General features: G+C 34.9%; 1 protein-coding gene across 21 annotated transcripts in view; it reads right to left on the reverse strand.

The window, feature by feature from the left end:
* SOX5 (SRY-box transcription factor 5) overlaps positions 1-12,758 on the reverse strand; it is a 1,011,771-nt gene that overhangs the window by 95,468 nt on the left and 903,545 nt on the right. The window lies entirely within an intron of this gene.

Raw genomic sequence — 12,758 nt, forward strand, 5'->3', positions numbered from 1 at the left:
TATGTTCCTATTTTTTAAAAAAAATTTTTTTAACGTTTATTTATTTTTGAGACAGAGAGAGACAGAGCATGAATGGGGGAGGGTCAGAGAGAGAGGGAGACACAGAATCTGAAACAGGCTCCAGGCTCTGAGCGGTCAGCACAGAGCCCGATGCGGGGCTCAAACTCACAGACCGCGAGATCATGACCTGAGCCGAAGTCCGCCGCCCAACCGACTGGGCCACCCAGGCGCCCCGATGTTCCTATTTTAAAACCTTTAGCAGCCCTAAGGACAAAAAAAGTTGGTAGTGTCCAAACACCGTGACTGTAATTAAAAAAATGACAGTATTCTGATTACTGCCATGAAGTTATTTTATGTGAAATTGTTATTTATTTATATCTAGATAGCTCTTCCTTTCTTGTGTTTAAGTATGCTGTTAGGTTGTCTATTGGGCAATCTAGTCCTGGTCTGACCTGCTCATCTATCTTCTCATTCCATGGAGCTACCTAATAGGAATAAATAAAACTTTCTTGCCTAATCGGATCTTCAGAGCTAGCTTGATTATTTTCAAGTGTCTAAAGCATTTCTTTTGAACTTCTCAGATCAATAATTGCCTCATTACCCTTGTCTCATGTTTTCCTTGACAGCATATGAATAAACGTGTCCATAAATCAGAGAAGTCCACTTGTAAGGTGCAAAGGCTCCTTCTGGGGATTTCTGGGGCTACTGGTTACTTTCACTAGTACTTTTTTTTGCTTCATTTTTTTCCTTCCTCCATTATATATAGGTAGGACAGCTAGAGGTAGGACAGTAATATGCATTTTACAAATAAGAAAACTTGAGTCATAACAGATTAAATGATTCAAGACCAGACTCCTACATCACTTCAAAGGCAGGCGAGACTAGAACCCTTAATTTGTTGAACAATTTGGGTTGTTAGGGGGATAATGATGGTTAGATAAGCTACTTTGGCTGCCTTTACTATGCCCTAACTATTCTTATGCCCTAACTCTCCATGTTGTAAAACTCTCTTCACTGTAACAAAAACTACAACTTTCCAGTAGCACATCCTTTCAAAAGGAAAAGCTCGTTCCTTTCCCAAATGATTGCCAATGCCATAAAAGCTCTAGTAATTCATGTGGAATGAAAACATTAGAGAGATAGATTCTATTTATGTTTAGGAAGAACTGAAACATAGGTTTCTTGTAGTCTTACATGTACAAGAAAGATTATTTTAAAAATGTATTTTATTTTCGTAAAGACATTCTGCTTGCATCAAGTACTTGAATAAGATGGATTTCTACAATAACCATAGTCCTTTGTACTGTAAGACATAATTGCTATATCCTAGACAATTACTTTCTGACTTAAATTACAAAATAATTTGTTAAGCTCTTTTCTGACAAGGGTAAGTACTTGAACCTAGGAGATAATAATGAGGATGATAGCAGCTAATGATGGCTGACAGCTTATGCTATACTAAACATTTTGTATTCAGTATCTCATTTAAACCTTACACTAGCTTTGCCATGCAGGAACAATATTAGCAAATTTCACATGTGAAGAAACTAAGACTAAGGTATTGAGTACCTTGACCACAGACACACAAACAAGGTCTCTCATAAAACAAAAGCCCATAATTCATTATATAGTATATAACATTTGCATATTATTTATTTGTTAGATTTATTTAAATAGTTAAAAATATTTAAATCAAGTTTGGGGAATACGTTTAACAAAAAGGAGGAAAAACAGCTAAAGCCATTCAAGCCATCTAACTAGTTACTATGCCGCATACTACTAAATAGTTACAAAGCAAAGATTGAATCTATGACAGGATACTTTATGGTTTCATAATGTATTTGATGCTAGCCTGTGTCTAAGGTGACACTAAAACATCTAAGTTTAAAATTGCTCCGGAAATAAACCAGATAAAAGATGAATCAAATGAAGAAGGAATAAAAATGAAGACACATAGGGCCTAGCTTTTTTTTTTTTTTATTGTTTGGTTAAGTGTCTTGGCATAACTTCTATGTTAATCAAATGTTTTAGGTGCATGGTTTATAATAACTTAAGATTCCTTTACAACTAAAGAGCTAATTTAGAGGGAAACTAGTCATATGAAAAATATTTTGAGCACGTACTTGAAGTGGCTGGAGTTGTAGGGCACAGTATAAATTTCCAATGGAAACTTATCTTAAAGCAACTACCATAGATGGACAACATTTGCTATATAGTTCTGCCTCATTCCTAAAAGGAAGTGATTGCAATTTTCACTATCACTATTACTTTTTTCCATTCTATGTTGAAGAAGTTTTAATAATGAGAAAAGGAAGAGACTGCTGTTGTAATTTTCATGTTGGAGGCATTAATTATGCTGGCCCAATGCTCATTGTAGCAAATCATCCAGGAGCATACTTTGAATCTATTCCTCCATTTCTTCCTGTCTACCTCCTTTATCCAAACAGTAGCTAGGTAAGAAAAGGAGTATGACATTAAAGTAAAGGTCAGGATTAAGAAATATGAAATTATTAAGGGTTCATTTCCCACCCTCCCCCCCTTTCTTTGCATGCCCTCAGTTTGGCAGAACAATATTGAGAAACTTCCACAGGAAACAGCAAATTTGAAATATATGGGACTGGCTTCAGTTTTTCATCTGAAGGAAGCAAATAGGGCTCTATTTTCAAGTCTCCTGAAGACATCTGCCAACCACACACACATACAGCTCAATATTGTAATGTGATTTTTCTCCTTGGTCTCTCTCTCAGAACAGTTCTTTCATGACTACAAAATCTTATCTGCATGATTATATAATCATCTTTGAATACTATCTTTCTTCTGAGAAGCAAATAAAATATCAACAAGACTTGTGATATAAACAATCCCACTTTGAACCTTCTATGAACAAATAGATATGAAACAGCATGCTTCTCTGTTGTTTTGTTTTCTAAATTCCTTGATCTTTCAATAGCTTTTCACAAAAGAATTAATTCACAGAGCACAATCACTGAACTCAGCAAAATGAAGGCAATTCAGAAGGTTGTCATTGTTACTAGTATGCAAATCCTACCCATTGTTTTATTCATCCTTAATTTCATAGTCTAAAAGCAAAAACAGCCATTTTTCTCCCCCTTTTATAAAAAAAAAAAAACTACTTAAAAATAATATATACGAATATATGAGTTTATTTTTAAGGATACCATGGTAAAATGGGAACAAGCTAGATTTAGCTTTCAGTTGCTAGGATCCCAGGTGGTACACTTCTGCTAATAATTGGATTTAGCCAGGTCACCACTTAGAGTCCAAATGGCATCATCAATAAAATTATGGACGTGGACTAAAAGAATGGTTTTAAAATTTTGTTTTAGCATCAGATTCTTTCATTCAAACAATCTTAGCCTGTATAACTAGATCTATAAAACATACAAAAGTGAATGTTATCGTTTGGGGTTCTTGGAGCCGCCTGGATTCCTGTGAATAGTTTCAAATAATGGTTTTCAATGAATGGTCTCTGAGGTCCTTTCCATTTTGAATATACTTGATAGGAAAGGAGGTTTTATGACTTTCTTCAAGTTTTACTCCACTTTCACACTGCATTCATTCTTTTAAATTTCAGGCTTCTCGATAATCCATTAAGGATTCTTAATTGACTCATCTTTGCATTCCTTAACATGCTTAGCTGAAGAGCTTACAAAGAATAAATATTTTCTGAGTAAATAAAATTTTTAGTATACTATGGGGTTTATAAAAATAATTTGCTTCCACATTCAAGTTTGAAACCAAAGGAATTTTTTCTTTAAAGAAAGTCATACAAAGTTTATAAATTTTCTCAGATTTATAAGAGAAATAGTTTAGTATCTATATATAGACAACAGAGGAGTAGAATAAGAGTAAATATTCTATCAATATACCTCAAAAAAGAGATATGACTTTTGAGGGGTGATACCAGAAAATCTTTTTTATATTATTTATCTAAAAATGCATATTACATTAAAGGCATCTATGTAAATAACTTATTTTAAATAGTATAAGGTATTTATCTATAATAGCGTGGGCAGCTCATTGAGACAGTCCATTTGCATTACACCCATGGAAAAACAGGACTCAACAGGAGGCATTCTTTTTCTTTTTCTTTTTCTTTTTTAACTTTTTTAATGTTTATTTTTTAGAGAAAAAGAGAGAGAGAGAGCATGAGTTAGGAAGGGGCAGAGAGAGAGGGAGACACAGAATCTGAAGCAAGCTCCAGGTTCTGAGCTGTCAGCACAGAACCTGACGCGGGGCTTGAACTCAAGAACCACAAGATCATGACCTGAGCCGAAGTCAGACGCTTAACCGACTGAGCCACCCAGATGCCGCAGGCATTATTCTTATTTTATAGATATAAATATTGAGACAAAGAGTGAGTAATAGCAAAATACAGAACATTATGCTCCAAGTAACTTCTTATATTTTGGTGGGATAAGTAAACTCATTGCTTCCCATAGATTCTTGTGATGGGTCTTAAAATTGTACCACACAGGGGAATATAAGTATTTCCTCATAAATAGGATGATATGCCTCAATTTTACTAACTTGCTTTACCTGCTGACCTGCAAAGTAAATGCACATAAGATAAGTCTGCCAAATCCTAATTTGTGAGATTTCCTTTTAGCGATAGTTTTAGGGGTGCCTAGGTGGCTCAGTGGGTTAAACATCAGACTCTTGATTTAGGCTCAGCTCATGACCCCAGAGTCACAGGATTGAGCCCTGACAGTGTGGAGCCTGCTTGGGATTCTCTCTCCCCTTCTCTCTGTGTCCACCTCCCCTCAAAATAAATACACATTAAAAAAAAAAAAAGAAATAGTTTTAATTTCAGTGAATAACAGTTATTAAACAACTAATAATACCAAGCATTTACTATTACCTAGCACATAATATTTGATAAACTGTAATTAACACTTTTGTTGCTTTGCACACTTTATATATATTACCTCATTTAATCCTCACAAAAAGATATCATTTATGCCCACATTATACAGACAAAAAATTAAGGCATGGAGAAGTTAGGTAACTTGTCCAAAGTCACAGAGCTGGTGAATAACAGAATAATAGTTCTTTAAGGCATGGATGGCTGCAGGTACCACACTTTCAACTATTATGTCACAATGCCTCTCATTAGGCAACAGTGCCTTTTAAAATATTAATCCAAAGACAATGTCTTAATATAATAAAATTTTTTCCTTTAGTCTTTATGTTTCCTAATTATCCCCTGCTAAGAGACTAAATTTTTCTGCATATATTAACTACAAAGACTTCTGTCCTATGTTTACCAGTTGTAGGTAATGCAATTTACATGTTCCAGTTGCACCATTTGAGACTTCACCATGGCAAAGAATGGATATTATTCAACAGTTTTCTGGTACCAACAAACCTCAGCATTTGCTCCTCTTAAGAGGCATCTGTCTTCATCAGGGTTCTTTAGGTTCAAGATTCTTATTGGTCCTATCAAGGCAATTATGTGAAATACTACTCCTAACGTTGAATTTGTCTTCATAAAAGTTTCCTTGAATAATTAAAGAATACTCATAATATAAGGTCAATTGACAATTAGGTTGAAGAATAAATTTCTTATATAAATACAATCTGTGTCTGAAGAATGTTAGTTGCTCTTTCTTACATAGATATAGCCACGACTAGAAAATTGAGTAGTTTCTGTTTTTTCAATAAAATGAAAAAGCTGTACACTTTTTGAAATTTTAATACATTGATATTGTATTAAATTATCTACCCCTAGGAATGGATAATTTACTGTTGGCCTTGAGCCTCACAATCCTTTTATGTATGGTAATTAGCCACAAAACATGTCAGAGTAACCTACGTATGTTTTGATCAAGAGAACACAGAATGCCATCAAGTAATGGGCATTGACTGACTTGTGACCAGAAAATCTGGCACTGACGATAGTTGTATTACTTTAGTGTAGGGCGATGATAGGACTTCAAATACAATGTAAATTTTAGCATTTATTTGATTGGCTATTATGATAAAAATGGGTACTATGGAAAAGTACACATGTACTGATGTTTCTGTTAGCATGTAATGACACACCATGAAGCTGCTGGAAACAAGAAAATACAGAAATAGCATGAAAAAGACACTGCTTGCACTGTCTCCATTGTCCAAATGTCAAAACAGCTCCCGGGAACCCTAGGGGTGGTAATAAGTATGAAAGTAGTTCCTACCAGGTTCTTCCTTAAAGGAGATTCTTGAACACTGCTGGGTTCTGACTCTAGCCCATATGGGCTTGGAAAAGTCAGAGAAAATGTTGGCTGCACTTTTTCAGGCCTATTTGCATATGTTCTTTAGTATGCAGGATGTCTCTATATAATTTAATTGTTGGGTTTTTTGCCTCTATTAATACATATGCAAATGACTCACACTTGCAGCTGTGCTGTATTAATCATATGTGTGCTTCTGTCTGTCTGCCCTGCAGGCTCAGGGTCGAAGGGAGACGCAAAGAGGGAATTCACTCTTCTAACCTGCAAGAAATCTCACTCATGCAGACAGAAGTCCAACAGCAAACAGTGCACCAGGGTTGCAACTGAAATGAGGAGCAGTAGAGCATTTTTCACCCTGTATGAACATGACAAGGACCTAAAAGTTACGCTGAATAGTACAGTGTGTAGGTAGGTAAAGAGAAAAACCATCCTTGTAAGCAATTCTTTCAATAAGAAGGTAAAATTCCTCACATCCAGACCTCTCCATATGGTTATTTCTCCCTTATTGATTTTCTGGGTGTTTCTCTTGGTCAGATACATAAAGCCATGCTCAGTCACTTACAGTGCTGTGGGAAATATGAAGCATTTATCTGTGTCCTGTCATAATTACTGACCTCCTTCGGAGACTGGCAGGAGGTTGATAAAAAGATGAACTTCAGTTTTTTATCCATGTCTGCCTTGATGTTACTGTCTGTCACACAGAAGCTTAAGCCATTTCCACTAGGACTTGCATGTACCTTTGATAGCTATGAAAAAAGACTGATTTCCGTTGATATTTTGTATGTTTCATTCTCTAACGTGATCACGTGACGACCCTCATTTTCTCAACCCCAGAGAATGCATGTTAGTGATGATACCAGTTACTGGAATGATAGCCCATGAGATTTCAATTATGGCAACTTGTAATTTTGAGGCTTTATTCCAAAAATACCATTATGAATTTAAAAAATGATCCTACTGAATTCATTAAAAAGTTTCACTAATTCAGTAAAAAATCTTGAATGAATGCTACTTGCTTATTTTGAGTAAAATGTGACAATCCAAGGATAATCTCAATGTTTTTTCCTTTGCTTATCACTATTAATCATTGGTTGGAGTCAACATTTTTGGCTTCCTATAGGTAGAACAGGTGGCAACCATCTTTTGGCCAACACAAATTCGGTATTTATAAAGTGAGAAATAAATGGATAAATATTGCCTTCTAATTTCAAATCATAGAAGCCTAGCTAAAAAATAGAAATAGTACACTACATTATAACTATTACTGTTAAAAAATTCATGATGTCCATTAAGTAAAATGCAAATTCATGACAATGAATATGAGGAATGAATGTCAGATGCACTGTTGCCATTATTTGGTTTTATTAATTAGAAATAGATGATTTGCTTAGCTGATTTTAACCAGTCCAAACATCCAAAAGATTCAAAGTGTAACTTTATTTGGCTTAAATAATTATCCTCACTTTTTGAAACTGAAATGAAGCTATATTAGTTTTCTGCATACATGAACCTCCCCCCCCGCCCCCCGAAAAGAGACAATATCAGGAAGATAAATACCAAAAGCATCATTGGCTCTTGAAAGAAAAATACAGGTAGTTTGAAGAGGAAGAGGAAAGAAAAAAAAAGAGAGAGAAAGAAAGGGAGGGAGAAACATAAAAGAGTAAACCCAGAATATGATATTGTTAATTAGATAGTTACTATTTTGATAATACACTCTTCTATTATCTGGAAATCACTTACTTTAGTTTTGTGTGGCAAGGTGCGCCATATTGAGTCAAAGTACCTCCAGCAGTTCATATTCTTATGTGTGTCTGTACATACATTGACAAACCATACAAGAATAATCTAATGTTAAGTTGTTTGGTCTGTTTTTGTGTATATAAATTCTAATTACTTTAAAGGAATAACATAAATTGCAAGAAATGCTAAAACACATTCTCTTTGTAGCAGACCATGGCTATGATGAGATAAAGGGAAGAAAGAGCAGGAGAGATAGAGTTAGGGATTTCTCATATACTGAGAATCTTCTAATAGGGGCTGAAAAATATAAAGTTCCCAGGTCTTTAAATTAATAACATTTGTTCCAGAAATTAATGACATACTGCCTTGTTATATTATTAAAATGATTATTACCCTTAACTCATGATAGGTTCTTTCATTTCGTAAATATATATTGAGTACCAGCTATTTGCTAGGTATTAATTTGAGCACTTGAGATACATTATTGAACAACAATAACAAAAATAACAGTCCCTGCTCTGGTGAAGCTTACAGAGTATTTGGAACAGACAATAAATAAGGAACATAATACGTAAGTTATATAGGATGTTTGAAGATAACAAGTGCTATAGGAAAAAAAAAAGAATAAGGGAAATAGAAGATGTTGTATATCTGGCAGGGTTATTTTGTGATTGAAACAGGTTAGTTAGGGTAGGTGTCTTAGAGAGATGACATGAGAGCAGATTCTTGAATGAGGTGAGAGAATGAGCCTTCCAGGCAGAGGGAAGAGCATTTCAGGTAGAGGGACAGCTAATATAAAACTCTAAGGTGGAAGCTAGGAGCATGCCTTGGCATGTCAAGGGACAGCAAAGCCCTTAGTGTAGTTGGAGCAGATTGAATAAGGTAGTATGGAGCAAAACTGTCATAAAAATATTTTTTTAAATGAAAGTAAAGAAAATACTGTAGTGCTAACCATGGTGCTAGGCATGTAGTGTTCTCCTAAGGCTATTTCATGAAAAGGGAATAAGTTTTTTTTATTATAAAATTTCAACATGTATCTTACTGAATTCAAACTACTAGTTTTTTTTTTTTTCTTCCATGAGCCAATGACACCTTTGGTGTTTGTAATTTGGCTATTGTCTTTTTTAAAGGATGAAAATTAATTTATATTGAAAACTAATCATTACTATTCAGCTTAATTCCAATATCATAAAGCAGAGTAGCTCTTTGAGCAAGATAGATACCTAACTTATTATGATGTTAAGATTCATTTTTCACCCTTTCATATAATAGATACTGAGTTCATAAAATATTTCAAACACTTGGTTAATGTAAATGATGATGAGTCACTGTCTTCATAGATTTTGCCATCTGGTAGGAGCCAGAAAGTAGAATTTAAACTTTTTCTACAAGTGCTATGAGAGGGGAAATACAGTGTGCTCTTGAAGCACATAAGAGCTACATTAATCTAGACCTGGGAACAAGGAAATATTTCTTTAGAAAGTGATGTTCTATCTTGCAATCTGAGTGAAATAGGAGTTGGCTTGGTAAAGGTGTGGGGTAATGGGGTTCCAGGAATAGGAAATACCACATGTAAAGATCCAGAGAACTTGAAAACAAGTAAGAGAAGGACATGATCAGATTTTCTAAAATCAGAAAGATTATTCTGATCGAGTAGAGAGAGCATTGGAGGGGGTAAGATGAAGACAGAAGACCAGTGCAGGAGCTATTGTGGTAAATTAGGCAACAAATGAGGGGAGCCTGACCAGAAGGGTAATAACAGGTAAGATGGAAAAAAAATGGATGGATCCTTGCTGTATTTATTAGGTGGAATGCATAGACAATGAATGAACATATGTAGAGGAAGAGGAGACAAGGATAACTCTCATGTTTCCAGATTGAGCAAAGATGGAGTGGAGCCATTTGCTAGGACCAGAGAATGAGCAGGTCTCGGGGCAAGAAAGAGAACTGGTAAATTCCATTTGGTATTCAGCTTATACTGTCTGTAAACACCTATATATTTCCTCTTGACAGTCAAAAATAGTTGTCTATATGGATCTGAGGCTCGGGAAAGACTTTAAAGGCAGAAGAAACAGAATGATATCTCACTGTAAAATAAATAAATAAATTAGTCCCTTGGCACAACATGTTAATTACATAATCCAGATTAAGCCACTTTTTTCTCTATAAAAAATAAATACATCACAATGCTTAGACTATTTCAACTGCTCCTAATGTATATAGTAAGGTGATTTTAAAATATAAGGTGTATTTTATTACATGGCTAGAATTTCATTATTTTATCCAGGAACATGAAATAATATTTAAGTAATAAAAAGTGGCTGCATTTAAAACACATCCTCTTGCTCATCTTTTAAAATAACTGTACTCTTTCTTTAAGGAGGATCCTGGATTTGTGGTTCTACTCTATGTCATCCAAGTATGAACAATGACAGGCAAAGATCGTTTCAAAAGAAAACACAAATGGTAGGCAAAGTCAATCATGAGTAGGAATACATTTATAGGGCCCTTCTTAGATCTAGATGTTCAAAACGAGAGGCTTGAATTAACATATATCTGTGTAAAGAGGGATGAAATTGAAATGCAGTCTGAAATAGATAACTGCCCTTATGAATCGGGCTACTTCTTTCAGCAGTGTGATGCATAGAGAGTATTTGTAGAAGTGCCAATTCATCAGCATTTTTGTTATAATTTGGTTAGCAGGTTACTGAGTTAGCAAATGTCATGAGTTTGAAATGTGTTTGCATTTGAGTAGCATTTTTAAATCATGAGTAAAAAATTTGCATGTGTGTTTATATGTATGTGTTTATTTTTTTTTTTAATTTTACTCATTTATTTTTGAGAGAGGAAGAGAGAAGAGGGAGAGAAAGCACAAGTGGGGGAGGGGAAGAGAAAGGGAGATGAGAGAATCTCAAGCTGGCTCCACACTGTCAGTGCAGAGCCTGATGAGGGGCTCGAACTCATGAACAGCAAGATCCTGACCTGACCAAAAGTCGGATGCTTAACCAACGGAGCTACCCAGGTGCTCCTGTATGTGTTTTACTAGTAGCTAGTGGCTTCCCACAAAAGACTTTTGGATTATTAATTTTCCTGTTATACCACAGTATTGGTTTACTGAGATCCTAACTAAAACTCATATATGTTAATGGGTACAATGTCACTTATATAAAAAAGATCTTTATTCTACTTATAGATTAAATTATAGTGAAAGCAAGAGCAAATACATTTGGTGTCTTTTCCTCATTCTGAAAATGAGTTTTTTAGATCTTGATATTTTAGGGGAATCTAATGTATTATAAGGATGGAAATAAAAGAATTTCAAATATTTTAATACCATCTCTGTAGGAAGAGAAGTTTGGATTGTTGCCTAACAAAGCTACTTTCTACTAGAATCCTACAGTGAAACATACTTGCCCCAGCTTCCTGTCACCATTAATCCAAGGGTGAAAGGAGACAAGAATGTCTAACTTGCTTTTAAAACGGACATCAGAAATCTCCTAAACTCCTATTTCTACATTCAGATATATTTCTGGATATGCTTCCCTCTTTCTTTAATTTCACTACTCTTTTTAAGTTTTACTGATTACAACCACTTTCCCATATTGTCATTATTTCTGGATGCCATTTCAAAGGATAACAAGTGTTATGCTACTTTTATTGTCTCCTTGGCTCTAACACTTCCCAAGATACTTCCAGCTCAAAGAAACACTTACTCACCCTGTAGCTTTTTGTGGAAAAGGTAGATTAGGAATGACTGTTATTAACCTCTGTAGAACACAGTATGTCTCAGCTCCTCCTGTGTTCTTCCTGTGAGATTCGACTGATTTTTCAGAAACCCGTCAGGTCTTCTGACAATCCCCAGTGCTGGCCAGATATATTTGTCTCTTAATGCTACAATATAAAACTCTATTCTTCCTTATAGGTTAAGATCATCTATCATGACAATGCATTTTTGTGCATACAAGTTAAGTTTATTAAGCACAACTGGTATATATCTGGGTTTACAGATATACTGTGTCTCTCAGGCAAAGGAAAATACACAATTCTCACAGGGGTGATTGATTCTATTATTAGATGGTTTGTTATCCTCATTAGTTGCATAACTATGAAGTCCATAACAACAGAAGCTAGGGAAGATTTTGAGGGATGCTGATTCAAAGATTTAAATAGTTAATGAAAGATACCTTTAATATAATATTATTGATATTCTTTTCAACTCCAGAGACAAAATTTCTAAAATCACTTGGACATCTGGTAAAGTTATCACTGACATTCTTGAATATATGGGAATATGTATTCTTCAGGGCTAAAAAGGTCTTAATTGGGATGCCTGGATAAAGTTGTGCTCATTTAGGCGCTCGCTTATTTGGTTTATTTCTTTTTGCTTGCCCAACTGAGTTGGCATTAGCAGGAGAATAAAAAGACCTACAGAGTCAAAAATATTGGGTGTCTTGAACATTTTTTAAAATGTAATTTCTGTTAAGTTGCCTTGATTCATAAGTATCTGTGTGAATGTCTTTGACAGTTTTGTTCTTTTTATCTTGATGAGGACCAGTCTGTGATGAAACTATGTTACACAGTAATCAAAGCAAAACCTGAGACCATTTTGTTAAATCATACCAGGCGATAAAAATGTATAATAAGCTCTCTTTAGTACAGAAAACAGGGCCCCAAATTAAAAGAGTCAACCACTCAACTTCTGGTTGAGAATCAGTGCAAGGGAAGTCAAAAACAAAAAAAGAGGGAGACAAATATCACTACTCAGCCTTATTTTGCTTTAAC

This window comes from Panthera onca, chromosome B4, assembly GCF_046562875.1.
Source record: "Panthera onca isolate mPanOnc1 chromosome B4, mPanOnc1 haplotype 2, whole genome shotgun sequence".
In the NCBI taxonomy this organism is placed as follows: Eukaryota; Metazoa; Chordata; class Mammalia; order Carnivora; family Felidae; genus Panthera; species Panthera onca.